This window comes from Marmota marmota, unplaced genomic scaffold (genome assembly GCF_001458135.2).
Source record: "Marmota marmota marmota unplaced genomic scaffold, marMar, whole genome shotgun sequence".
Lineage (NCBI taxonomy): Eukaryota > Metazoa > Chordata > Mammalia > Rodentia > Sciuridae > Marmota > Marmota marmota.
Window position 1 is genome coordinate 53,203,514 of NW_026000037.1, and position 27,243 is coordinate 53,230,756.

Below are 27,243 nucleotides of genomic sequence, written 5' to 3' on the forward strand. Positions count from 1 at the left end.
TTTTTTTTTTTTTTTTTTTTTTTTTTTTTTTTTTTTTTTTTTTTTTTTTTTTTTTTTTTTTTTTTTTTTTTTTTTTTTTTTTTTTTTTTTTTTTTGTTAATGTTTTTCTTTCCCTCAGCTCATTTTCTAACAGCAAATGCTTTCTGGCTCTACTTCATATTTATGAAGGCATGAACCACACAACAACATAATACTTTCTAAGTTTTAAAGCCTTAATTCCTTCTCAAAATGTGGCAGAGGACCAGCAGCATGGCCATCTCTTGTGTTTGTTGAAAAATGCATAATTCTTGGGCTCCACCCCAGGCCAGTCAAATCAGAATGTGCATTTTAACAAGGACCTATGCACATTGATGTTTGAGAAGCAGGGCTGTAGAATACTGTTGACCTTCATAGCTGACCTGGGCTCTTTAAACCTCCCTGCTTGTCTCACACCCAGAATGTGTAGTTCAGTAACCCTTGCTCTTCTCACCTAACAGGTGCCTAACAGGTTCTAGCCTCTTCTAGTATACCCTGATTCAGACACACCAGGCAAACTCCTAATCTACTCTTTAAGTAGCATTTCATATGTTAATTGACCTGGGTGTCTTTTTAAGTAAAAAACAACTTTCCAATTTCTCTTTCTCTGGGCCCATTTTGCAGAGGCAGTTACTGTTAATTTCCCTTGAATCTTTTCTGAAAATTCCTGTACACATCCAAGCATATGAATAGATATGATTTATTTTTTTCCCAGAAAAGACATTATATGCTATATATGGCTTTATACCTTGTTGGAATTAATAGTGTATTTCTAATCTCTTTCCTATTGCTTAAAGAGTATCTCATCATGTTTGTAGATGAATACACTAAAATTTATTTAATCAGCCCTCAAATGACAAACACATGCTATTTCAAAGAATGCTAGTGTAAACATCACTTTACAAACACATTACTCACTTATGTGAGTTTTTCTCTAAGTGCATTCTCAGGAAATTATTTTCTCTTTTTTTTTTTTTCCTTCTTTTTATTCTACCTTTTAACATGGGGGGATATTGATGACTTTCTTCCAAAAATGTCCTACCATTTATAATACTACAACAATGTCATAAGATTCCTGTTTTCAACACCTTTGCCATCACCCAGAATTACCAAACTGTTTTCTTTGTTAACTCTGAGGTGACATCTACTCCAAGTCTTGATTTTGTCTCCCTGAGTCATTTAATAGGAGAAGCACAGAGAGAGTAATGGAAAAACAAAACCACACTTTAAGAAGGGGAGATATCATGTAGAAATTGATACAAGGTTGAATCTTGGAAGTGGCTAGGGTTTGGGCAAGTGATGGCCAGATTGCACAGGGTCTGGCACCCATGATAAAGAGGGGGAGCTGCAACCATATCCATAAGAAAACCTGGAGAACATGGTGTTGAGAAATTAAAATCAAATATATATATATATTTTTTATCCACAAGTTTGGAAAGTCTGATCTTTTCAGAGGTTCAAGAAATCCCATAAGATGAGTTCCATTAATTTCATCATTTCGCAACCAAGAAAATAAAAGCTCAAATTCTCCAGATGCCAAATCCACTTTTGTTTGACTATTCTATCAGTCAGGACTGTAATAATGTAGTGTCTCTTCCCTGCTAGGACACAAACTGACGGTGGTAGTGTCTGCTAAATTGAATTTTGTTCTCCTAGAATCCAAGTTAGACATAGTGGACTTGGGTAAGAGAGAGTTGGTCAATTGTCAGGGGACAATGCTTAGTAAATCTAGAGAACAAACCAAAACTGTGTGTGTGTGTGTGTGTGTGTGCGCGCGCGCATGTATGGGTATGTATCATTATTGTGTTCCCTGATACACCAGAAACTATATATCTGAAATCAAAACACTCTTTATATCATTACGATCTTCCTTTCTCCCAGTATTAGAGAATCATAATAATAGTCTAAGGCAATTTCATATGAAAGATTGATATCTATTCTACTTCCCTTGCACCCCCAAATTTCAGATATCCTTTTTCATGTCTTTACTTGATGGATATTAAAAATATCAGAAAAAAAATAAATATAATGATACTTTATCAGAGAAATTAGGACCTCCGGGACTATATTGACTAGAAGTGACACGAGTGGACATTCTTGTCTTCTTCCTGATCAGCTTCCCTTGATGAACATTTAAGTTGCTTCCATATCTTGGCTATTCTGATAATACTGAAGTGGACATAAGCATGTAGGCACATGTCTCAAATATCAAGTTAAAATTCAAGGGAATTTAAATTGGTATATACTCTGAAGTGGGTCTGTGGACTCTTATGGGTTCTTCTAGGTTTAGTTCAAACTATTTGTACTATGGAGTCTTATCTGATAGAAAAGTAGATAGATCTGGCATCTGGAAGTTTGTTCTTCATTTTCTTATTGCCAATGATAAAATTAATGGGACCTGTGTTATTGGCTTCCTGTGGGTCTCTGACAGGATCGTGTCTATAAAATTACTTAGAAACACAGATATAATCTTTCAAATATTATCTACTTTGTTTTGTTCATTAGAATCATAGCTGTCTATATCCGAGATTAAGTTCCTTAGTTCACACGGATTCCAGAATAACAATTTAAATTTGTAAGACAGCAAACTAAAAGGAATTTCTAACCCTTGGGAAAAACATGTGTGCATATATGTTTGTCTTGTCTGTTTCTCCCAGACATATCAGCTACAGAAAATCTGGACTGAATTGGTGAATTGTTTGAGGTAAGAGCAAGGAACTGTCATTTAGTATGACTTAGAAAAACATGAAAATGAACATAAATTCAACATTCCTCTAGCCATGAGATTTTGCATATATAATATGATTCAACTGTCTTCTGTGAAGGGTGAATCATCTTAGATCAAAGGCCCTGGATATTCAGAATTTTTTTCCTATTCAGGGGACTGAGCCCAGCAGAGCTCTACCACTTAGCTACATCCCCAGGCCTTGTTACATGATTTTTTTGTTGTTGTTGTTTGTTTGTTTTGTTTTGTTTTTAAATTTTGAGACAAAGTCTTATTAAGTTGCCCGAGCTGGCCTTGAAATTCTGATCTTTATGTCACATTGTTCAGCAATCTTCTAAAGTTTTTAATGTTTGGACATCTATGTTTGGATATAAGAACTGTGGAAATGGATTACTGTGTGTGGTAGAAGAATTTAGAATGATCAGATCTTATAGGGAGGGCATGAAGAGCACAGATAGGTGAGGGAGAAAATAAGTCCTTATTTTTAATGAAATCTATGAAGTCTAAAAGGTGATTATCATAGATAAATCTTTGCTAGAAACCACTGGTGGACGCAATCTGGGTCATTTGGGGAAAAAATGAGGTAGTATACATGAAACCAGGACTCCAGGATATAGAGACTACACAGAGAACTACTCCATGTTCCTGAGACATTGCAGAAGGGTTTTGGCCTTCCACAGACTTTGGGATTAGTAGGTATTTGAGCAAATCAAACCTATATCTTCAGGGTGACAAAGAGGCTCCAACTTATATCTGGGTTATATAACAAAGACATATACATATACATATATATATGTATATATATATATATATATATATATATATNAATGATATATATATATATATATATATATATACATATACATATATATATGTATATATATATATATATATATATATATATATATATATATATATATTAAAACTGCTCATATCCAAAAAGAGAACTAATGCATTTGTTGTCCCATCTAGTACACTAGAAATTTTCATAGGAAAGTTAAACTAGGCCAGTGGTACATAAATCAGGAGGGGGACAATTTTGCCTGCAAAAGACAGGTGGCAATTTCTGGAAGTATTTCTTATTGTTGTAACTGGAGATTGTGTCTAGAAACTTGTGGGCCAGGAATGCTGCTCAACACTCTGCTATGCACAAGACAGACCCCACAACAAAAAATTCCAACCCCAAATTTCAACCATGCTGAATTGAGAACCCTGATTTAGCCCCATCAGTTGCTCTAAAAATTAAAAAAAACAGCACCAAAGAGGGGTAGTGACGCTTGCCAAGTCACACTCAGCAAGCAGAAGAGAGAAGTCCTCTCATGTTTTTACCATCACACAATATAACTTCTGTTATGATTTGGATATGAGGTGTCCTCCAAAAACTCATGTTTGAGACAATGCAAGAAGGTTCAGAGGAGAAATGGCTGGGTTATAAGAGTCTTAACCCAATCAGTGAATTAATCCCTGGATTGGGATTAACTGAGTTGTATCTGAAAGCAGGTGGGGTGTGGTTTGGGGAAGTGGAAATTGGGGGTGCGGCTTTGGGGTATACATTTGTATCTGACAAGTGAGTCTCTCTCTCCGCTTTCTGATCATGACGTGAGCTGCTTCCCTCCACCAAACTCTTCCGCCATGATGTTCAGCCTCACCTTGAGTCCTAAGGAATGGAGCTGGCTGTCTAGGTACTAAGACCTCTGAAACTCTGAGCCCTCAAATGAACTTTTCCTCCTCTACAATTTTTCTGGTCAGATCTTTTAGTCACAGGAGTGAAAAAGCTGACTATAACAACTTTTAAGAGATGAAGGTCTAAAATTTAACTCCTGGAAAATAGATATTCTAATGGAAATATTTAAATTTCAGATGTACTAAATAATTGCATAAACCTTTAAGAAAACTGTACTGCTCACATTAGGATATCTGAAGAAAGCAGAGCATTTCATTATATAATGCATATTTGTGTGCAATAAAACTATTTTCATAATATTTAACGAAATTATTGCCCTGCATGGTGGTTCTCAAACTTTAGTGAGTTTTACAGACAGCTGGAGAACTTCTACAAAAAGAATTTATGAAACCCACTCCAGAGGTTCTGAGCCAGGAAGTATAAAGTGAGGCTTGAGAGTCTGCATTCTTAATTGGTTCCCAGAGAAGGCTAATGTAGCTTATCAGCACACCACACATCAAGGACCACTGCCTAGCACTTGGTTGATACTTAATAACTGTCAACCTGTATTGTAGGTATGTAAAACTATTATCTCACCAAAGACCTAATCTCACATTAGGATAGAGGAGTGTTTGATCATGCTAATTCAAACAGAATAATGCAATCATAAACGGTAAAAACAAAACTAGTTAAGCCCTCATTTCATTCAAATTCCTCATCTTTAAGCTTCTTACCAGAAAGAAGAATCCTTTTTAACAATAACCAGTGGAATCAACATTAAACAAAAAGTAATTTATAGACACTTAGTACAAACTGTGCTATCCTAAACATATATAAAATCAAAGAAGATAATCATATATAGGTATGTATGCCTCATTTTTAACAGTAAGTTTATATAGTCCAAATGCCAAACAGAGTAGGAACTGATTTGATGGGGCTCTTATGCCAAGCTACATCTATGGGGAAAATGACTATTGACATCAATAATATAAAATCAAGCCCTGAGGGACCATAAATGTCTTTTCAAATTATTTGGGGGAAACATGTACATGCTTAATCAATTAAATATAGTTTAAAACAGTATATTTTCATCAAATAATCAATATGCTACTGTTCATGGTTAAAGAGTGAAAATTACTCTTAAGGAAATTCAATTCAGTAGTACTCATTTATATTCCTTTAACTTAAAACAAAAACTCCAAGAAATTTTATAAACTACCTGTTTACCTATAGAGTATTGCACAATTAACCTGCCTGGTGCTAGTCTTCATTTAGAGACATCCAAGCAAATGACTGGTTAGTCAACTTTCCATTTAGCTCTTTGAGGTCATGTAGACAGTTCCGACAGCCTTTTTTTTTTTTTTCTAACTCGAGGCATCATGTCTAAAGTACTGAATTTCACCTGCCAAGGGCACCCAGAAGCCAAATGCTTTCAAGTGTGTTACATTTGCCTTCAACTTTTAAAATATCCATCTATCTTTTAAATTAGGTGCCATCTGTTGTATCATCATCTCCGGTTAAATCTTATTAGCATTTCTTGCCAATATCAGCCTGCTACTGAAATCTTACCCTGCTACTTCTCCAGGCATTTCTGCAGCATTCAATAAGATCTTGCTATTTTAACTAATTCCTGTAGCAGCACACCGTGTGAGAGTCTAAAACAGAATCAGTGTTAAACTGTTTCTACTTTTACTCATAGAGTGAATAACTGTTCACTTCTACCCTGGGATTATCCCTCCGACTCTCCTAAACCGAATCCATTTGAGCCAATGCAGTGAACCCAGCATCACACAGTGTTCGCTTTGAATGGCGCTTGTACTGCAGTATTCACCTTGAAACTAAATAGGTAGGGCTTATTATTTGTTGAAGTCACATAACTGCCAGGTTATGCAGGTTCCATTCTTATTTCACCAACAGTCACAATACTTAACACAAATAGAGGCAGACATATAGCTCATTTCCCAGGGAAGCAAATTTGTAGTCAGAGAGAAGGACAACATAACAGCCAAGAACTGCAGTAAATCTCTTGAAGCTAAGAGCCCATCTAATAATGCTGTCCTGCCACACCTCTGATCAAACAGATTGTATGCAGAGATTAAACATCAAAGCAACATTTATTCCTTGATGCTCAGAGATGATGCTTGACAAGCAGATTTTAATTTATGATTTATTTTTTAATTTTACTCCTCGATGTCTTAACGCTAGGATTACTGGAAGACTTAGTATGCTTATTCAAGCATGGTAACAGAACTGGAATCTCTTAGTAATTTCTCCCTGCACCTCTCAGCATGGCTGACAGGCATCTGCCAAGACCATAATATAAAAACCACTGAATCATGCAAAAATATTTACCCCCAAAAGATGTAGTAAAAGCTCAGCTTCCTCCAGTCTCCATAGCCCCTGAAGTGTTAATCTGAAGAAACAGTTCCATGAGTTTCCACAGGCCAGCAGTGAGTCTCCTACACTTGACCTAGACAGCCTTACATAACGAAGCGTCGGTGCTGGGGAGCTCGCTGAATGTCATCACCAGCAAGAATAAGAAGTATTGGTAGCAGCAGGCAGGCAGGCAGGCTGGGAGTTTGCATGGAAATCATGAACTCTTTCTTGTCTTTCTCTTTTGAAACGTTTTGGAATGAGAGATAAGAATAGCTCAGAAACTGGTCTCATTTTTGGTATGGGAAGAATGACCAGAAACATAAAAGCTAAATCTTCCAGCAAGTGCCAGACACCTCTTTGGGTGTTTGCAGTAAACCTCACAGGATGAACTGCTGTCTGTAAAGTCCTGTGCCATGACACCTGAAATGAAGGGAATGGCAAAGCAAAATACTAACACAAAGGCTGCTACCGAGAGCTTTTTGTCTACCTTTAACTCATTGTGGTGAGTAGAGGGGACTGTGTATCTGGAATGAGAAGATCTCTGGGGGTGTGAGTTGTTTTGCAGGATGATAACTAAAGTGTTTGTAAAGAGTGTTCATGTTCCTTAAATATCTTTTTGCAAGCAAGATGATAGCATTTTACTCATATATCAAATTCAGAATGTGGTGGGTTAAACCAGTTGTGCTTAATGTATTGCAACTTCTGAAATCTTCATACAAGTAATGAGAAAAACTGGGACCTATCTCTGGTGGTCTGCAGAAAAATATCAGATGTGCTAATTAATTACTTATATTGTCCGTACTGAAAAATGAGATCTGAATATCAGCATCAGATTTTGCATACAATGGATCTTTGTTAGACTTTGAAAACAATTTCTCAGAATGGAGTAAGGGGATAGCTGTGCTTTTGAGATAATCTTTGTTAGACTCACTCCTAGATATCTGGGGGATACTTTAAACAGCAAATTAAAAACAATGTTCTCTCCATCTAATTTTCATTCAATTATCTCAAATGTGTGTAAGACAAGTTATGCCCTTAAAAGCTAGAAATAATAAATTCACTTCCCTGTTACAATTCTGAGTACAGTGATATGGTATTATTAATATAGATGGCATTATATTGTTTAATTATATATAAAATTGTGGTTTTATATGGGATGCAGGCTAAGATGTATAATTCCTGAGGCAACAGAAATAGAGAAGAAGCCATGCATCATTTAAAAATAATCTTAATGTTCTGCTCTTAGCTGGGAAGCTTGTCTGCTAATGCATCACAGTGAGCGAGGAAATAAGAGAATTAAGGTCTACCAAAGAACATGGTGATCTAATTCCACCTCATCACTTAACTCAGAAGGAAACTGAGGTAGAAAGAAGTTAAATGGCATGCCTAAGCTGACAGAGGAAGAAATGAGTGGACTGTGGTTTTTCTCTAACCAACCAGTGTTTTGCCATCATACTTGAGTAAACAGTTGTCTTTTGATCCTGAAGTAAGGCCTGAAGCACAATGATTTTTTTTTTTTAATCATAGAAACAACAGAAAACAAAGTGCTAGGTTTCTGCTTTTTGAGGTAGTCTGAGTTTTGGCAAAACAGTTTCTATATTGGATGGAATGAGAAATTGTCTTCAACTGATTCCCATGATGGTGAAAAACATGTTGGTGCAACATTTAATTAAATCTTCAACTTACGAAATTGTACTCTGAACACTAAATGATGTAAGCCACAATGGTGGTGGTTCAGAGCCCTTTACTGTGACATTGTTGATTATGGTGCCTCCATCTCTGAAAGAGCTAATGTACATGAAAGTAGACAACCCATGAGAAGCAAGGAGCTGAAACATAGAATGTTTTAAAGAAGGCTTTATTTTATTTTGTCAAATAAACCAAGGCTCTTATAGTCTAGTGTTGTGTTTCATCCTTGCATGGCTGCCCCTGGGACAGTTTACTGGGCCCTCAAAAATGAATGAGTAAGTGAAAGGACAAAACATATTCATAATGTGTTTATGTATCTATTATGTCCTAATAGAGTTCTTTGGAGGAGTCATTTTTAGTACTGCATGAAAATGATTTATACTATATATACATTTCAAAGTTGCCTAAACAGATGAAATACTAGTTTGGAAACAGTTTTTATAAAATTATTTTTAGCATTCTACTAATTAGATCAACTTGGTATAAGTTTGGCTGCTGATAAAAGATAGTCCAGTGTTCACTAGCTTCACCAAGTAGGGGTTTTATTTTTCTACAGTGACATTAATCTGGAAGTAGGCCTTCAAAGCCTGTTTGGCAGACTCATAGTCCTAGGAACCTACATTCATTTCTCTTTCTTTCAACCACCCAGAGCCTGTGACTTTCTTCCTCCTATTTGTTTTTGTTTTGTTCCGTTTTCTGGTGTTGTGGATTGACCCTAGGACAGCAAACTTGTTAAGCAAGAACTCTGCTACTGAGCTACATCCTCAGCTCCCATCCCTCTATTTGTTGCCTCATGGTCTCAAGATGGCTGCCTCATCTCCAGGATCCTGACTATATTCTAGGCAGGAGGACAGGAAGAGAAAGTCATAAGGCCTATGCCAGCTAAAGCAGTTCTTTCTCCAAGAACTTTCAGAGGACCACCTAGAGGCCTGGCTTACATCTATGGCTGTTTTGTTTTATTTATTTATTTATTTATTTATTTATTTATTTATTTATTTTTTGTAGTGCTGAGGATTGAACTCAGGGCCTTATACATGCAAGGCAAGCACTCTACTTACTAAGCTTTATCCCTGGCCCACATCTATAGCTCTTAATTGTAAAAAAAAAAAAAAAAAAAAAAAAAAAAACCCATTTCCCCCTACAGTGAGTTGGTGAGAACTGAATTTTTAGCTGGTTCTATTGCCACTCACAATTAAAGCTGGGGTGCTGTCTTTAAGGCAAACAGGGCACTTCTCCACTGTGAATTCTCCCTTTGCAAATAGTCTTGCTTACTTATAAAATCCTAAAGTACTCAGTATAATCATTAGTCTAAGCTGGTTTATATTCCAAAAGCACAAAAAGGCATCTAATTTTTTTTTATCTTATCTTTCAATGGAAAAATATTATCCTCCTTTTACAAAAGAATGTTCCTTGAGTAACAGATGCTTTTATAAATATAGTGTAGTCAATGTGTACACATGAATATATCACAGTGAATTCAACTTTTATATACCAATTTAAAAAACAGTAAAATAATAAAAAAAAATGAAGGAAGACAAGACAACAGAGGAAGGAAGGGGGTCAGGGGAAAGGGGGAAGGGAAGGGACATGGAAGTACTGGGGGTTGAAATAGAACAAATTATATTATATGCATATAAGAATAAATCAAAATGAATCCCACCGTATGTGTAGCTAAGAAAAATATTTTAAAAGAGAAAAGTATGGAGAGACTTTTCAGAATTAAAAGAGAAAAGAGTTCATGGCCCCTTTATTCCCATATATGCCCCCCAAAATAAGATCATCTAAAATAGCTTCTTCTTGAAGAGAATGTGACTATGGATGAAGAAAGGGGTGCTGAAGTACAGATCCAACCCTGAGAATCTCTGAAATTACTAAGTAAAATGCTGTCTCACTAATTTAGAAGAGAGACTTTTGCTAAGTTTTTTCTGTTCTGTTTTCTTAATGAAATCAGCAACACTGAAAGGCGCGTGGCTCCTCCTGGCTAGTCCATGGAAGGACTCTATTGGTTCTGCAGTTTGGTTACAGGAGTGCCTTTCTAGACCAGAAGCTGTTCCTCACGCTAGGACAAGGAATAACACCGACATCTTTGAAAGGACTTGGAACAAAATAGCCCCTCTATTTAAAAACTTTAGACTTGTGTAGAGTTTCTGGACAGACTAGAATAGAAGTTCTTAGTTTCCATTAAACTCAATTTTTCCATGGAAGATAGTTGAGTTCTCACTGCAATCACCTGGAACGAACCTAGTCCAAAACAATTGCTTATCTCACTAACCTCTTCTTCATTAAAAAGCCACATGCAATGCAGTACTCATTTCACTCAAATAGAGAAAAATCTTAGCAGAAAATCAGACTAGATTCAGCCTAACTGGAGACCTAAAAATTAAAAGATATTTTATTAACTGGCAGGTATGAATTTTATAAATGATAAACTCAAGGAGAACAAAACTATCATTTCTCCATTTTCTAATTAATTTAATTTCCATTTTTTACCTAATGGCAGAGAATTTAATTATTTCTGAGCCCACTCAATTACATTAGTACGTTTTTAGTAATTTCAGGCTTATCCATGTAAAATGTGAGATTTTAATTTGCCCTTTAAATTAGTTAGCATAACCCTGGCTTCAGCAACACATTACCTTAGAGTCTAGGTGACTTAGCACAAAGAAACTCCATTGCTTACTCATGCAGATTTCTATAGCTACTCCTGGTTGACAAATAGCAATCCATGTGATCATTCATGGTTTCAGGATCCTCAGTCTTATGACACCTATTGCCAGTAGGTATTCAGAGTCAATGGAAAGAAGAGATAATGAAGAATTAAGCTCCCCATCAGCTCAGAAATGACATATGACTGGATTATATTTCAATAGTGAGAAAGTTGCATAGCCCCATGCATGAAATGTAAAACTGACAGATATCCCTAGCACAACATCTACTTCCTAGAAGGAGGAGTCTGGTTTGGTGGTCACCAAGCTATCTCTGCCTATCTTTCATCTTTGCAGTTGAAGCACTTAAAAAAAAAATGCACATACCCATGTGTGCACACATACACATACATACATCTTTTGGCCAATTATAATTTTTGAGGTCAAAGCAGAGAACTGAGAGAATTTAATTTATGTCTATGTGTAGGATCCTTTCTTGTATTGGAGGTTTGATTGATTATGTTTTGCACCTTAAAATAGGATTGCTTCCATTATCTTCTGTTCATAGAGATAAGAGAAACTTTAGTGTAGATTTTCATATTTTTATATTATAATATGGAGGATTTTATATTTTAGCTTATATATTTTAAATGGCAGCAGTTTCATATGCTATGAGAAACATGGCTCACCTCCATTACCCTAAGGGGATTGTTTCTGAGCCCATTCTGATCACAGCATTCTGCCGATACCCTGGACATTACTTCTGCAGTTTAGGCAGAATATAAGAGACAAAGAGGTTAGGCATAAATCCTGTGTGAGGGAAGCAAGTTTCTCATAAATCCTTTGCAGACATCTTCCTGTGTCTCATGGGCCAGAATTGCGATATGCGTATTCATAGGAGCAAGGAAGGAGGCTGGGAAACAAATAATTTTCAAATTTGATTCATATGTGCTTCAAACAAAATTCATTTCCCTTATTAAGGAGGAAGGAGAGAAAGAATATGAGGCAGACAAGCAAAAAGGTCTACCTCAAAGTCCAGGGAGTTCTGAGATGAACTGGAAATAAAGTATGAAGGATATTCTGGAATAATGGATAAATGTGTTAGAAATCAGTAGAAAAATAAACACATAGTCTGAAAAAATACATTACATCCTTGGAACAGGTATGTTTATGATTAGTGCCATTGAGCATGTATTAGAATTGACAAGGACAGGTCCACCCTCTGTCTTTTGTGTAATGGCCTGAGGAATCTGGTGATTTTGAATGATATATTTTCTAAGGGAGTGGGGGGGTTGGGGGAGTAACTGTATTTAAGGGATGCCATAGTCCCAAATCCAACTTGTCTATCTAATATTTGGACAATAAATAAAATGGTGAAAGCAGATGTTTTGCCAGACAGGTCGACCTAATGTGGTGACTAAAGTGGATGGTGGCCAACACTGATGAGGTCCTTGTTAGCCCTGGTCATTGTTGAGGTTTTGAGTTATATGTTGCTTTGCATCAGAATTGTGTCAAGGAGGGAGGAAAGGAGAAAGAAGAGTAGAGGAAGAAAGAGAAGGAGCGGGGAGAAGGAGTTTATTGGTGTTGAGAATGAGCCCCTAGGCAATCCAGAAATTACTTTCATTTAAAATGGTCATGTAACTTGGGGGTTACTGAGTAGGGTGTCGGTAGATATATAATTTTGCTCGAACATTTTTCTCAGTCTTGGGTTCTCTCTTGAACTCACTGGGATAAGTACCACTAAGTGATCTAGTTAGACCAGGAGAAGCACCCTACAAAGACACTTTCCATTCTTCTTCCCAGCTGCATCCCTTCATTAGACCCAAACATCCTGGAACTTCTCAAATGAAATGAGAATCATACAGGTTGGGGGTGTGTATCAGGGTAGAAAGAGCCAAATTCAATTTTGGGGCTTTCTAACATTTTCTCTTTTTTTTGCAAGTGCAATCACAGAACATGTAGGTACTGGGTCATTACCGGATACATTAGATTATCTCTGAAAAAGTCCTAAGTGCCTGGTATAACTGCACTGTCTTCTCCTCTGGGATCCCCTCTCATCCTATTTCTAGTCACTCTCACATAGGTAGTCTTACTAAGGAGCTCCCTTCTAGATCTATGGATAATTCTCCAATCAGGTCAAGAAAAAAAGATAGTTTATGTTCTCTCTCTCTTATTTTGGCAAATATTTCAATCTCACTGAATTGTTTACAGATATAAGAAATTTGTATGCTATTCCATGCCTCTGTTTCAGGCTGTTTCTGTGTTGGGAAATTTGTCTCCCCTCACCCCAACCCCTGGTCTCAACTTCCTTTTCTGTCTTTTCTCCAAAGTGAAAGGATACCCGTGTGCTAGTGGTCATTGGTGATACCTAGGAGACTTAAGAACCAGTTTTTAAACAGCATTTGCAGATTGATTCCTCTGTCCCCACCTCAACAGAAATGATCATGCTCATTGGGATCTTACTGTGGCCTACAAAATCTTAGTGAGCTTATAATACACTTATTGAACATGTTTGTTTACATATCATTAATCTCAACCAATCTGATTAAACGTTAAAAAAACCAAATAATGTGAATTATTTTTCCTTGTATTTCTAGCACCTAGAGCAGAGCCTTACTAGAAACACAGTATATACTGAATAACTGTTCATTATACTAAAGTTGTGATTATCAATAAAAAATGAAGAGGAGCCCCAACTACTTTAAGAAGGCAGAACACATGCAAACATGAATTCATTAAATAGAAAATGTTAGTGGTTATGATAATATTGATTATAAAATAATGCCTCACTTTTTAAGAGATTCCCAAATTTTCATTGAAAATGTCATTTAATAATTGTCCTTATTGTTTTGTTTTTCCTAGAAGTCTATTTTTTAAAAATTAGCAATATATTTGTACTTTAAAAATCCAATTATATTCATGGTTTAATTTTTAAAAATAATTATAATGAGGTTATAGTAAGATCCACTTGGACTATTCTGTACATATTTTATTAAGTAATTTGTAAGTATTCAAAATTTTTTTTTTGAGAAGCTAGGCATTGGTAATCTACTGTTTAAAATATTCTATAAATTACAGGATGACATCTAGTCTTTGACACTGGTCTTTAAACTCAATGTTTTCCCCCTATATTACATGAGATGTTTTATTTTCCCAAGACTATCACATTGGTTTATTGTTTACTGTTTTAATAACCTGATCATACGTATTAAACATAATTCACCACCCCACTCCACATCCCCCTTAAAAAGGGGGAGAAAGAGTGCACATGATTATTCCAGATCTGTTAGGTTGCCAATTCTTTGCTTTCTAAACTCTGCTTCTCAAAGTCTTTAGTCACTTCTAGTCTGAGTTTCAAACTAAGCTATTGTACTTTGAACACAGTCTTACGTTTTGATGTGAAGATTTGTGAGCGTGTGATGCTCCAACCCAGCAGAGCTCCCTCTGCTGATGGCTAGAGTTCTCCAAGAGAGGGAGAGAACTAAAGTAAATCTGTATTTTCTGAACTGGGTACTCCAGACCAAACCTTTTCTGTTTGTACTTTTTACTTGATCTCTTTTCTACCTCCAATTCTTTAGTTGGTAAAAAGACATGGAAAAATTAGACACCTTGTCTGAGTTCCCATACCTAGTGGACAGTAGTACCTGACCAACAATTTCTTAACAGGAGCCAAATAAATGAAAAAAATCAACATAACTGAAGAGAACGATAAACAGTCAAGATTTTTTCATAGATACAACAGGATTATGCAAAATCTAGACTGATTTAAGAGTTAACAAAAGCTGTAAATGTTCTCCTCATGGACACTGTATACCCTGAGAATTCTTCCTGCTCTTTTATAAGTGAAGAAGCTGATGAGAATGTAGGGTAATGACAGATAAGTGCTGATCATAATTCATATTAGTATGAATATGCTTAATACGTTACAGAGCATAATCATTTATTTGATCGTCTAGAAGCCTGGATTCTTTCCAGGTCCATGTGTGGTATGTAAAGTAGTCACTGACCTGATTCTCTGTCTCTATTTAGATGGAACCCAAGGTGGCAGCATGTTGAACTCTGCATGTGGCTCTCTTTGCAGCATATCATGCTATAGGGTTCTACTAACCTAGTGCAGGGCTGCATAGATGCGAGGTGAGAAATGGGAATGAAGGTTATCTAATTCTAACCAAACCTGCCATGCAGAATCTCTGCTACCATTTTGAGTTCCCTTTTGGAATTTGAAAGCAAAGTTTATAATTCCAGAGATGGGCTAAGACTGTAAAATCAAGTGAGGAAGAGATCTGCAGAAAAGCCAATCTCTGGCATAGTAAATAATAATTAATACCCAGATGATTTTTATTTTAGGGAATAAAATCTTAGAAGTGATTAGTCAATGAGCTAAACAGCTGCAAATATCTTCAGATTTAAGAGCATTGCCCTCTTTGCAGAGTATAGGCAATAGAGCATCAAAGGCAAGTACATTTTGCACATACAAGGAATAACTCTGACAGCAGACTTAATTAGGTAGAAAAAAAATGCCTTTAATTTCAGTAGTGAGGCACATTATAAATCAACCATTCATAGGATTCAGAGGCTGGATGGAAGTTCAATTTTGCTATTGTCCCACATAGCTAACTTGGTCAACAAAGAAGATGAAATTTGACTTTCATTGATGGTATTTTAAAAAGAAGAGTATTTCTGGAACACATTCAGAACACATTATTTCTTTAGTAATGTAAGAATTTTAAAGGTTAATATATTAGTGGTTTTCTACTTTTTGAACCCTAATAAATTTTTGGCTTTCTTTAATGAACAATAACATTTGATATATTTCCAAGTTTGAAAACATAAGCTGTATCATTTCTTTTTTTTCTTTTTTTTGGGGGGGGGGTACCAGGGATTGAATCCAGGGGCGTTTAACCACAGAGTCACATCTCCAGCCCCTTTTTAAATACTTTATTTAGAGATAGGGTCTCACTAAGTTGCTGAGACTCCCCAGCTGCTTGGATTATAGGCATGCACCACCATACCTGGATGCTATTTTATTTCTTAACATAAACTTATGTTAGAGAACAAAACATTGAAAATATACAAAAAAACCCACAAACATCTTACCAATATTCTATAAGTCATCCTGTTGTTTTTTTTTTAACATCCAAGGGGAAAAATTGGGAGGATAAGGAGATAATAAGACATTTCTAGTAGAATTGCTGTAAAATTTAGTGGGGTTATGTATCTGAAAATGTGAAGGACTTCCAATAGTGTTCACTTCTATTACTCTTGCTGACCTTACACAAAGACAGGAATTTTGATGTCTAGCAAGCCAGAGGAAGAGTATGTTTAGCTAGGGAAATCTTCAGATTCAATTAAGTTATAAATATTTTCTTTGATTTTTAAAAATTTCTTTCTATCCTGAAAATGTGGGAGGGATGGGTGAATTTCTTATTTATACAGGAAGTCAACTTTCAGCATATGTACTGACCAATAATCAAATAAATGACAAGATTTTCAAACTGTTCATACTTCCAATTCACTTTGCCATCTGCTGTTCAAATTACCTTTCCTAAGAGCAAGGAGCATTTGTTGACTACCCTCCCAGTTCCCCTGACTTCTCAACATTTTAATCTTTTTGCAATGTTTAAGGTCTGGTAAATACATAGCATGGACAATATTATACTGTGTGATCAGTGTTGGGTGCTGGAAATATGATACAATGAAGTTTCAAGGATAACAAGACTGCTTCCTCCTTGGTGGTCTGAGAGATCTTGAGTAAAATGGGATTTGGGTAAGGAAGTGGAGGTGGGGACATCACAGGAGAAGGTAGAATATTTAGCCTTCCTTGAAGGAAAAGAGGAAAGAAAAGAATATTCCAGAAAGAAAAAATAGGTCAGTTTATCCAGAGCTAAGAGTTTGTGCATTATTATGATTAATCACAGTAACAGTTGCCAAGCTTTCATCATAAAAATATTCTCCAGGAGAATTCATCAAGTTCTATTGCCTATTAATTTCTGTTGATGCATTTATTTGGCATCTTCAATGACAGAGGACACTTGTTTTGCTTTTTAATGAAGGTTAAAAGATAAAGTTCATTAAAGAAATGGTTTATGTATGATATTTTAAAACAATGTTATTGCCCCAAGCAAATTATAAATATTTGGTTTTAGTAGGAGTTTGCAGTGTGCCCTTGAAATTTCCAAATACATGGCTTGACATTTTTACTTGGTACATATTGATTGATAGTGTTTTGAATTCTTATGTCTATTATTTATCAAGAAGTTATGAAACAAAACAATGCGTTGTTGTAGCACATATTCTGAATTTGAAATTAAAACAACTTGGTTTATAATCCTATTTTTATGATTAAATACTCTTTTTTTGTATAACCTTGAATATATTTCTCATCTGTGAATGCATAATTATGAACAAAGTAAGTGAGTTTGAACATAAATACATTTTAATCCCTTCAAGGCCAGAAAAGTATATAATATAGTTTTAAAAGAAAGCACAATCCTGTATTAATTTTATCCTTAAAAAACACATTTGTGATGAATGGGATTTGCTCTGTACAAATCATTTTTTCCCCCTTTGATAGCTAGAGAATTTTTCTAGGGCTGCAAACCAGCTTTTGGCCTAGTTAAATCTTAATGTCAAAACCAACTTCCTCAAGAAACTTAATGAGATAAAGGAAGATTTTAAAAGGATGACCTCTTTGCTCCTGGTACAGATTTGCAAGGAATCCTGAAATATATATAATTTAACATTGATCACAGCTCAAGATTCTTAGTGCAAAAGTATGTCACAGAACCACACTTGACCTAAATGACCTTTTGTAAAAGATAATAATGTATTCAAGCCTAACTCCTGGAACTGGCTAAGGGACACCACCCTTGAGAAGAGTGTGCACCATCTTTCACAGGAGGATTACTGCTGATGCATGTTTGCCTACTTAGGAACACAACTGGAAAATCCCTCTGGCAACATTACCATCTCTTCTTAATTTCTCATCAGGAAGACTGAACCCCAACTTTGGGCCCAAATGTGTGAAAGAAGGCTTTTGCAGATATGTGCTAGCAGAGACTACTGATTAAGCATTTCTGATACATCTCTAGCAACAGAATACAGGGGGATTATCTCACAACTCCCGCAGGTTTCTGCATATTCATGGTTTCGTATAGCTGAGAAACTATTTTAGACATTTTTTCATAAGCCTGTGTCCTATATGGGCTTGTAATTCTAGCTACACATAAATAAATAACGTCAGGGCTAATAGTACATACACTTTTTGTTGTGAGGTAATTTTCCCCAAATGCCTATTCCTATACATTTTTAATTCCCTCAGAATAAATCGAAGCTTTCTTTTACAAAGTGGTTAATGAAAGAGTAAGTCTTTTTATTCTGTTTTTACAGTTGACAAAAGTAAAAGTATATGCTATATTTTTAAGGTTTGGGCATATAGAGACGCTAGCTTTATTCCCCAAAGCAGATTTGAGCTTCTCCTTTTTTAATATCACTTTTTAATATTTAAATATTTGAATATTATATAAAGCAAAATAAGACTTAGATTACAAAAAACTATAATTCAAAATAAACTTGAATTACATAATCATTTGTAGTTAGCCAATTTGTCATATCAAAATCACAATAAAACACAAGCTGATTTAAATCAAAATTCCTGCTTTGCCAATGAATAATGTTGTGGCTTCTGTGATTCCTTTAGATTTTCTGTCTTTTTTCTCATCTGTTAAATGGGGATGATAATCTGAATAAAATAAATAAAATGATGAGATAATATTCTTGGTATATCAAACGCATTAAATAACTACTATTCTCCCACTGCCTGCTTAATCATGTTGAAAGCACAGGGTGAGAATATGTAAATGCTTCATTAACAAAAGAAAGACAAACTCATGGTCTTATTCTAGAACTTCTTTTTTTTCCACACATGATAAACCTTTCTATCTTGATCTCTTTGTTTGCTACAAATATCACCCAAATTATGATAGCTCAGTAAATTTTATTTCTGGTCCAAATCATTTTCCTGAACTCCAGACAAGGATATCTGCATGCTCTTTAGTAATCTCCATAAATATGTCTCTGTTCAATTCACTTCCAATTTGAGGTTTCCAAATCTGAGTTTAGCATCTACACCAAAGTGCATACTGTTCTCTTAAAAAAAAAAAAAAATATATATATATATATATATATATATATAACAAATAATTGGTTTATGACATATCATCTTTCATACATTTGATTCAAGTGGGTTATGAACTCCCATTTTTACCCCAAATACAAGTTGCAGAATCACATCGGTTACACATCCACATTTTTACATAATGCCATATTAGTGACTATTGTATTCTGCTACCTTTCCTATCCCCTACTATCCCCCCTCCTCTTCCCTCCCATCTTCCCTCTCTACCCCATCTGCTGTTATAAATGTGAGTTTTTAAAAGCCAATCACTAAGTCCTACTCCTAGTACTTCTTTCAAATTCACCTGCAACTCTCCATTGTTACTGCTACTGCCCTGCTTTGCAATGTTATCATCTCTTGCCAGAGATTTTGCAACCAACGTTTAACTGATCTCTCTAACCATAGTCACACTTCTCTCCAGTTTGTTGCTTTTGTTCCAACCAGAAAAAAAAATTTCTAACTATATAACAAATAGTGTCTTTTCCATGCCTTAAGTCCAAGCTTACCATTGTCCTGTCTCTGGGACTTTCTCTAAAGAGAACCTACTAGCCCTACATACTTCTGGAGGGTGGCCTATATCTATCTAATGCTTATTTTGTTTGGGCTTGTAAAATCTCAGCCCCCTCTCCTAGTCTGAAACAACTCTGCAGGCCCATCTCAATTTTACAACTCCCTAAGAAACTGGCTGAAGTCTTTGTTGTGACCACATTACAGGCAAATTTCTCCCTATACACATAAAGAAAAGTTGGACATTTTTCTTCCTTGCTGCCCCACACGTATTGGTTTTGAGAGTTCTTCCCAATATACTTTCTGCATGAAAACTTCAACTCCTGAGTCTGTTTCCAAGGAACCCCTGTCACACAAAAAAGTCATGAGCTGTTTAGCATTCCCATGATATATTGTATACTTGCCAGCTTTTTTGCCACTGTGACTAAAACACAGGATAAAACAATTTAGAGGGAGAAAGACTGAGTTTGGACTCATGGTCTCAGTCTGTGATTGGCCAATTTCATTGCTCTGGGCCTGCAGTGAGGCAGCATATCAATGCACAAACTAGTAACCGAGGAAACTGCTCAGCTCATGGTGGCTGGGAAGCACAGACAGAGCAAGGAGTCAGACACCAAATATAATTCCCAAGGGCACTCTGCCTCCCATGACCTACTTCCTTCAACCATGCCCACCTGCGTGCAGTTACCACTCAGTAATCCACTCAAACTATTAATCCATCAAATGGCTTAATCTACTGATTAGTTTACAGCTCTCATCATCTAATCATTTCAGCTCTGAATGTTCCTGCATTGCCAAATGAGCATCACATATTTAATCACTTCTTTCCTTTTCGCTCTGTCCTTCCTCCAGTCTGACCTAATGTCAGTTCTTCAAATACATGGTGCTCTGGGTTTGAACCTTGGCACTTGATGTTTTCTCTGACCAAGCTCTCATGTCCCTCAATCTTTTGGTTTCTGCTAAGTATTACTTCTTTTAGGAAGTAAAAGTTTCTGGTTACGAACCTGTCCCTTGTGCCTTCTGGTGTTTCCTTTCTTATAGCAGTCACTAATTCCACATCTTACTAGCCCTGTCTGGTCCATGTTATTGCCTGGCTGTGGGCTCTATGAGGAAAGGGAATTGTTCCCTACCAAGGTACAACATTGCTACATTTTGTTAATTTGTCTCTTCCCAGGTTCACCATGAAACACTACCTTCCCCATACAAAATTCCTATCCACTTTGAACCAATTAGCATTAATAACTATGTGACTTCAAAAAAAGTATTCAAATGAGAGCAAGGACCAGATCCTAAAGGCATCCTTACCTGGCAAACTGCCACTCTCTGCGTTCACAATTGACCCAATTGTGCTTCCAGCCTCAAAGCCCATAATGTGTTATGGGGCCAGTTCTGCCTCAGGGTTAAAGCCTAAGTATAAAATTCCAGTTTTAAATAAATCTTTTGCACAATGCTCATTTCATCTGCTTTATTTCTAAACTGATTATAGAATTTGCTCACCAGAATGAGCCTTGATCTATAAAACCTCACAGCTGTATGCATTGGACTAACACGCATGCCTCTTGTTCCATTTGTTCTTTACTAGGAAGCCTAATTTTCATTATTATTTTCGCAATAATAGTGACAAAATTCACTTTGGGCAAATTACCTCTCCCCATTTTTGTATATAGCAAGGTGTCTTACTTCTGTTGGTCAAAGAGGAGAGTAAAAACTCAAATTAGACCAGTTCTCTCCCAAAACTGAGAACTTGAGCAGACTGAGCATGGGTGAGAAAAAGTGGCCATTCAATCTCCAGTCCCTCAAAAAAAGAAAAATTGGCCAGAGTCTATTCACTTTGTTGGTAACACCCTGGCTCTGGTGGCCAGCTGCTCCAACCAATAGTCTCATTTTTATCTTTTTCCTGAGTCTTCTTGAGCTTTATTATGAATTTTGAATGATAAAATATCCCTAGGATACATTACTTTCTGCTTAAGTTAGCCAGAGTTGATTTCTATTGTAACTGAAGAATTGTAAGTGATATTCATGTCTTTTCTAAGTGTAATTGTACATTCATTATGGAACTTAACCAACATATTTACTTATGAATATGTCTTTTTGGGTAAATTTTGAGATAGTTTCAAAGAGGAACCTGTCCACCAGTGTAGATTACAGGCCTAGTTAAAGAGAGAAGTGAATTAGCAAATGGTATTTCTGGTTTATGCAATAAACGTTGTTTGGATATCTCCATATTGAAAGATATTTTCACCATCTAATAAAGTCTTATTAGACATAACTACAGAAACTTAAAAGTCAAGTAAAAATAAAACTTCATGATAAATGTCATTCGGCAATAGTGTGATTCTTTGCCAAATGGGAAATAGAGTGGAGATAAGAGTGCTGGGATGTCAGAGGCAGGTGCAAGACCTATGTGCAGAAGCAAGCTGAGAAAATTTCAAAAAGACCTGGAAGAGGTAAGATTGGACTGATTCAAGAAGAATGGGGTGTCCAGTGAGCATCCCTCAACCCTACAAAGCATGCCATACCATAAGAAGGGGACAAATGGAGAGGACATGTGATCACCATACTCCCAAACCGGCCTCCAACATATTTGTACTTCTACATTCTCCAATACATCACTCAAGTTAGCTTTTGAATTTCTGTTTGTTCAGCTCATCTAATCTGGTAAGTCATTTGATCAAATCTCAGAGCTTTTGATCCTCCTACTTTACTTCCAAGTTGAGAATTGCCTCTTTTTTCCATATTGATTTTGGAGTGTCCCCTCGGTAATGCCCTTCTTCCAATTGGCTCCTCTCCTGACACAAAGCTGTCTTTTTTGAGCAGCACATTCTGGCTACAAACCAAGATTTTCTCCTCTACAAACCCCCAAGGATGTACTCAAATAACTGGGAGAACTTGGATAAACAGAGGGAAAGATATTCAAGAGTGTAAAGCACATGCAAAATAATAGGAACCAGGAATAAATGCAGAGATGCATATGCCATGTTCTGTGGGGCAGCACAGAACTGGGATTATAGGAACAAATGGTAGAATTGTGGTGGAGTAAATAAAGCTTATAGAAGTCAACTTATAAAAGCATAGCACCAGAATAATCAGTCTAGATTTTATTGTTTGTAGTAGGGGCACACCAAATGTCCTCAATCAGCTATATAACCATCTATATATATGTTGGGCTTTTTTTTGTTGTTGTTGTTAGAGAGAGAGAGAGAGAGAGAGAGAATTTTAATATTTATTTTTTAGTTTTCGGCGGGCACAACATCTTTGTTTGTATGTGTTGCTGAGGATCGAACCCAGGCCACACGCATGCCAGGCGAGCGTGCTACCGCTTGAGCCACATCCCCAGCCCTATGTTGGGCTTTAGAAAGATTAATTTGGGAACATTATGCCCAATAGGTTGAAAAAAGAAAGGTCTTACAATCATGTAAATATGAGGAGATGAGCACCTTAGCTAAGACAGTAAAAGTAGGTATAGAACTAAGTGACTGAGATCAAGAGGTATGGCGATGTCACTGAGATCCTCAAATGGATTATTGTTCTGTGTTTACATGGAGTAAATGATCAATGACTGTTCTGTAGATTTCAGATGGAGCCATGACAATAATAAAAAAAATGTTCTTATTATTTTATTCAGAAAGTTTTCAAAATTGTCTCATTCTTCAAAATTCTTTTTCTTGGTCCTTACCAATTTGAACATCTTTTCCTTCTCTTGCCTGATTGCTTTGTTTTGGACTATGAGTATTATGTTGAAAAGAAATAGTAAAAGTGGGTATCCTTGTGTACTTCTGAATTTTGACACATGATTGCTATATAACACTTAGAGGAGCAGCTTTCAAACTTTTCCCTTTCAGTGTGATGTTAGCTGTGGAATTGTTGTAGATTGGCTTTTTTGTGTCAGGGGTTTTTCTTTCTATTCCTGAATCATTGAGTTTTATCATAAAGGGGTGTTGAGTTTTGTCTAAGGTATTTTCTGTATCTGTTGAAGTGTCTTTTTTCTTTCATTATCTTCATGGGATGTCATGTTCATTGACCTGTGTATGTGCAAACATCTTTGCATCCCTAGGAACCCACTTTATCATAGCAAAAAAAATATTTTTTATGTGCTATGGTAGTTAAATTAACTCTGTTTGCAGTTTATATGATCATACAAATATAAAATGTTAAAGACTCCACTAAAAACTGTTAGAACTAGTACATGAATTCAGTAAAGTTGCAGAATACAAAATCAACATACAAAAATAAGTAATATTTCTAGAATACACTCACAGCAAACTATCTGAAAAAGAAATCAAGAAAACAATTCCATTACAGTAATTTTAAAAAATAGGAATAACATCTACAAAGGGGGTGAGATATTTCTACAAAAATTATAAAACATTGATGAAAAAAATGAAGACATATTTGAAAAGACATATATGAAAAGACATATTTTCAAATACATAGACACACTCATTCTAAGTGTATATAAGACTAGTACATGAATATATATGTGAGGCTACTTAAGGTAGAACTTTGAATCTCATGGGGACCTGCCCTCAGGACCACTGGGTTACTTTACTAAATATTTGTCATTGAGGTCTCTGTACATATTTTATTTTGGAATATCTCTCCTGGCTGGGTTGATATTTGGAAGCAGGAATACCTGATGGTTTTGTTTTTGTCTTTGCTAAGAAGCAGCACACAAAATTGAGCTTCACTCTTTTCTTTGTGCTAAAAAAAAAAAAAGAAAGAAAGAAAGAAAGAAAGAAAGAAAGAAAATAATACAGTCTGTATATGTAGAACTCTGGAGTAAAACTTTTTGTTGTTGTTCATGATCAATGCTTTCATTAGAGAAAGAAAGAAGACAGATGATGATAGGTAGCTAAGTAGGTAGGTAGATAGATAGACAGAGACACTGAGACAATAGAGTGTTCTCTAAGATGAACCAAATATAATACTGAGTTGACAGCTGGCAATTATAAGAAATAAAATCTCTTAAATTACTGTTTAACACCATGACCCTTACCAGATCACATGAAAACACAAATATCAAATTTATTTATCTACAGAGAAAAAATGGGAAGAAGTGCATCAGAATGTAATCTTTTTAAAATTTTATCTTAGGGAATATGACTTTGTCTTTTGCTCCCTTCCTCATGGATTTCTTTGCTTTTCAAATTTTTACAGAGGACACATTGTTACCTTAGCTATAATACAATTACTACTAGATATTAAGGAGATAATAATTTCATGTTTTTGTCGTGCTATGTGTTCCCAAAATATGTCAGGGAATGCAAACCCCTTTTAAATACTGATGCGATTTGTCTGGTGTAGTGAAATATGTTTAAGAAGTCTCCCTGAGCTAGCAGAAATTATAGGCATCCGATCTGTGATTTTGTTCATGATGGCTCTTACTTTTCCTTTATGCCACGTCAATATCAAAGCACACAGGATAAAAACCAGACATAGATACAAATAAACAAGAGGATGCAGGCTCCCCTCACCTGCTGCGGGTCCCAGCCCTCTTCCTTGGTAAGGCACATCCAAAAAGCCACCTATGAACAGTTGCTTAAGGGTAACATAACAGAACTCCAGAGCTGCAGACTGGCTTTCTTTGTTTTTAGGGGCCAAGTAACAATTTAAGACATACCTTATCATATAGGATGCTTTTTGCTATGTACAATTATATAAGTGTTGGGTTCATTTCTTTCTTTTTAAATTTGTTCTTTTTAGATATACATGACAGTAGAGTGTATTTTGGCATATTATACATACATGGAGTATAACTTATTCTAATCAGGATCTTATTCTTGTGGTTATACATGACATGGAGTTACCCTGGTCATGTTTTCACATGTAAGGAGAGGACAATTATGTCTGATTCATTCTACTTTCTTTCCTATTCCCACCCCTCTTTCCTCCGCTTCATTCCCCTTTAACTAATTCAGTGGACTTCTATTCTTCCCTCCCCATCGTCCCTTCTTTTCAACCCCATTGATAGCCCTTTACAGTGAAATCTATGGAACTTATAATACTTGGTGCTAAGGTGTTGCTGACCTGGTCTCCCTCACTGTTTTGCCCTCCTTGGTCCTCCCTTACTTCAGTGGACTTTTTGGGCCGTTTTAGAGGGACAAAAATAATGGGCCTCTTTTAAGTATGGATCTTAGTACTCTAAGTACTGTAAAAACAAAAAGTAGATTCCCAGAAAACAGTAATGCTCAGGTACGTCATAACAATTCAGAGTGAGGAGGAGGATTCAGGAACATGAAATTTACAGCAGAAGATGATTGATGATCGGCTCCCTCTCCTTCCACCTACAAACCTCCTCCTGCTATGGGAATGAGAAGAAACTTGGATTGTTGTAAACAATTTAGTACAAATTAAAGATATGCAGGATACCGAAGAAGGAAAGGGACCAAGAAGAAATTTGTTATAAATATTGAATAATGAATAAATTAGATGAGATCACTTAGGATCTGACATATACATGTCCAACTACTATATACTGTTATTATTATTAAAGGCTGAAACTATTATCTGTTTTATTCACTGCTGTTCAGTGCCTACAACAGTACCTAACACATAGTAGAGAATAATAAATATGTGTTGAGTATCAATTGAATTACTTACCTTATAAAAATAAAAAAAAATAATTATGCTGTAAAAATCATACTGCCCAAAATGGCCCATTTTAATGTATTGATTGAACCAAAGAACATGGACAAATTATGTTATGTTGGCCAAAGGAGCATCAAACAGACTGGGTACAGGGAGAATAAGGTTTATGATTGATTTATTCATATTTATTAAATTCATAAGGTTTATGCCCAAACAGTATATTATTTTTTTTCATTTAGATACAAATCTTTTATATTCATTTAAAATTAACTTGGTTTGGGAGGCTGAGGCAGGAGGATTGTGAGTTCAAAGCCAGCCTTACCAACTTAGTAAGGCCCTAAGCAACTTAGTGAGATTCTGTTTCAGAAAAAAAAAATTAACAATTTTTTGTCACTAAGTTTTATTCCTACTAAGTTAAGCCCAGATGCCTCAAAAGATTTCATGCTGACTGGATCTAGATGTATGGACAGCTTTTTTCTGATAGACATGACACATCTCTAAGAACCAAACTTTGTTGATGGGTTCTTGGGGCGATCCATAATTTCTGATGGCTATTTTAGGATAAATTTCTTTCAAATTACACAAAGGAAGGAAGAAATCACGACACAGCATATCTGTTTAAAGTCGCAGGGGCAGCAGCAGGACTCTCCAGGGCCGAGGGAAGAAGTAACAAAAAGTAAGAACAGGAACCTACAAGGGAAAATTAGGAGGGAGGAAGAGGTGACAGCACCATCCGCCCAGAGAGGGCAGCATTAAAAAGATGGGAGGCTGGAGCTATTACTCTATTGGTACTCTGTTGGTAGAGTGCTTGCCTCCAATGCACAAGGCCCTGGGTTCAATTCCCAGCACCCCCCCCCCC

The 27,243-nt window shown here is 36.0% G+C and overlaps 1 protein-coding gene and 1 long non-coding RNA gene across 14 annotated transcripts in view; one reads left to right on the forward strand and one right to left on the reverse strand.

The window, feature by feature from the left end:
* The window catches only part of LOC107136895 (sodium channel protein type 1 subunit alpha), a 939,664-nt gene extending 932,777 nt beyond the window's left edge, over positions 1–6,887 (reverse strand). For all 9 annotated transcript variants that reach the window (XM_048812402.1, XM_048812401.1, XM_048812399.1 and 6 more), the window contains exon 1: positions 6,756–6,887. The gene's annotated coding sequence lies outside the window, so the exon portion shown is untranslated. The remainder of the gene's footprint in view (positions 1–6,755) is intronic.
* Positions 6,888–7,149: 262 nt separating this feature from the next.
* LOC125619422 overlaps positions 7,150–27,243 on the forward strand; it is a 144,264-nt gene continuing 124,170 nt past the window's right edge. For 4 of the 5 annotated variants that reach the window (XR_007350970.1, XR_007350966.1, XR_007350971.1 and 1 more), the window contains exon 1: positions 7,150–7,281. This is a non-coding gene — a long non-coding RNA (uncharacterized LOC125619422). The remainder of the gene's footprint in view (positions 7,282–27,243) is intronic. The other variant, XR_007350967.1, reaches the window with a different exon arrangement.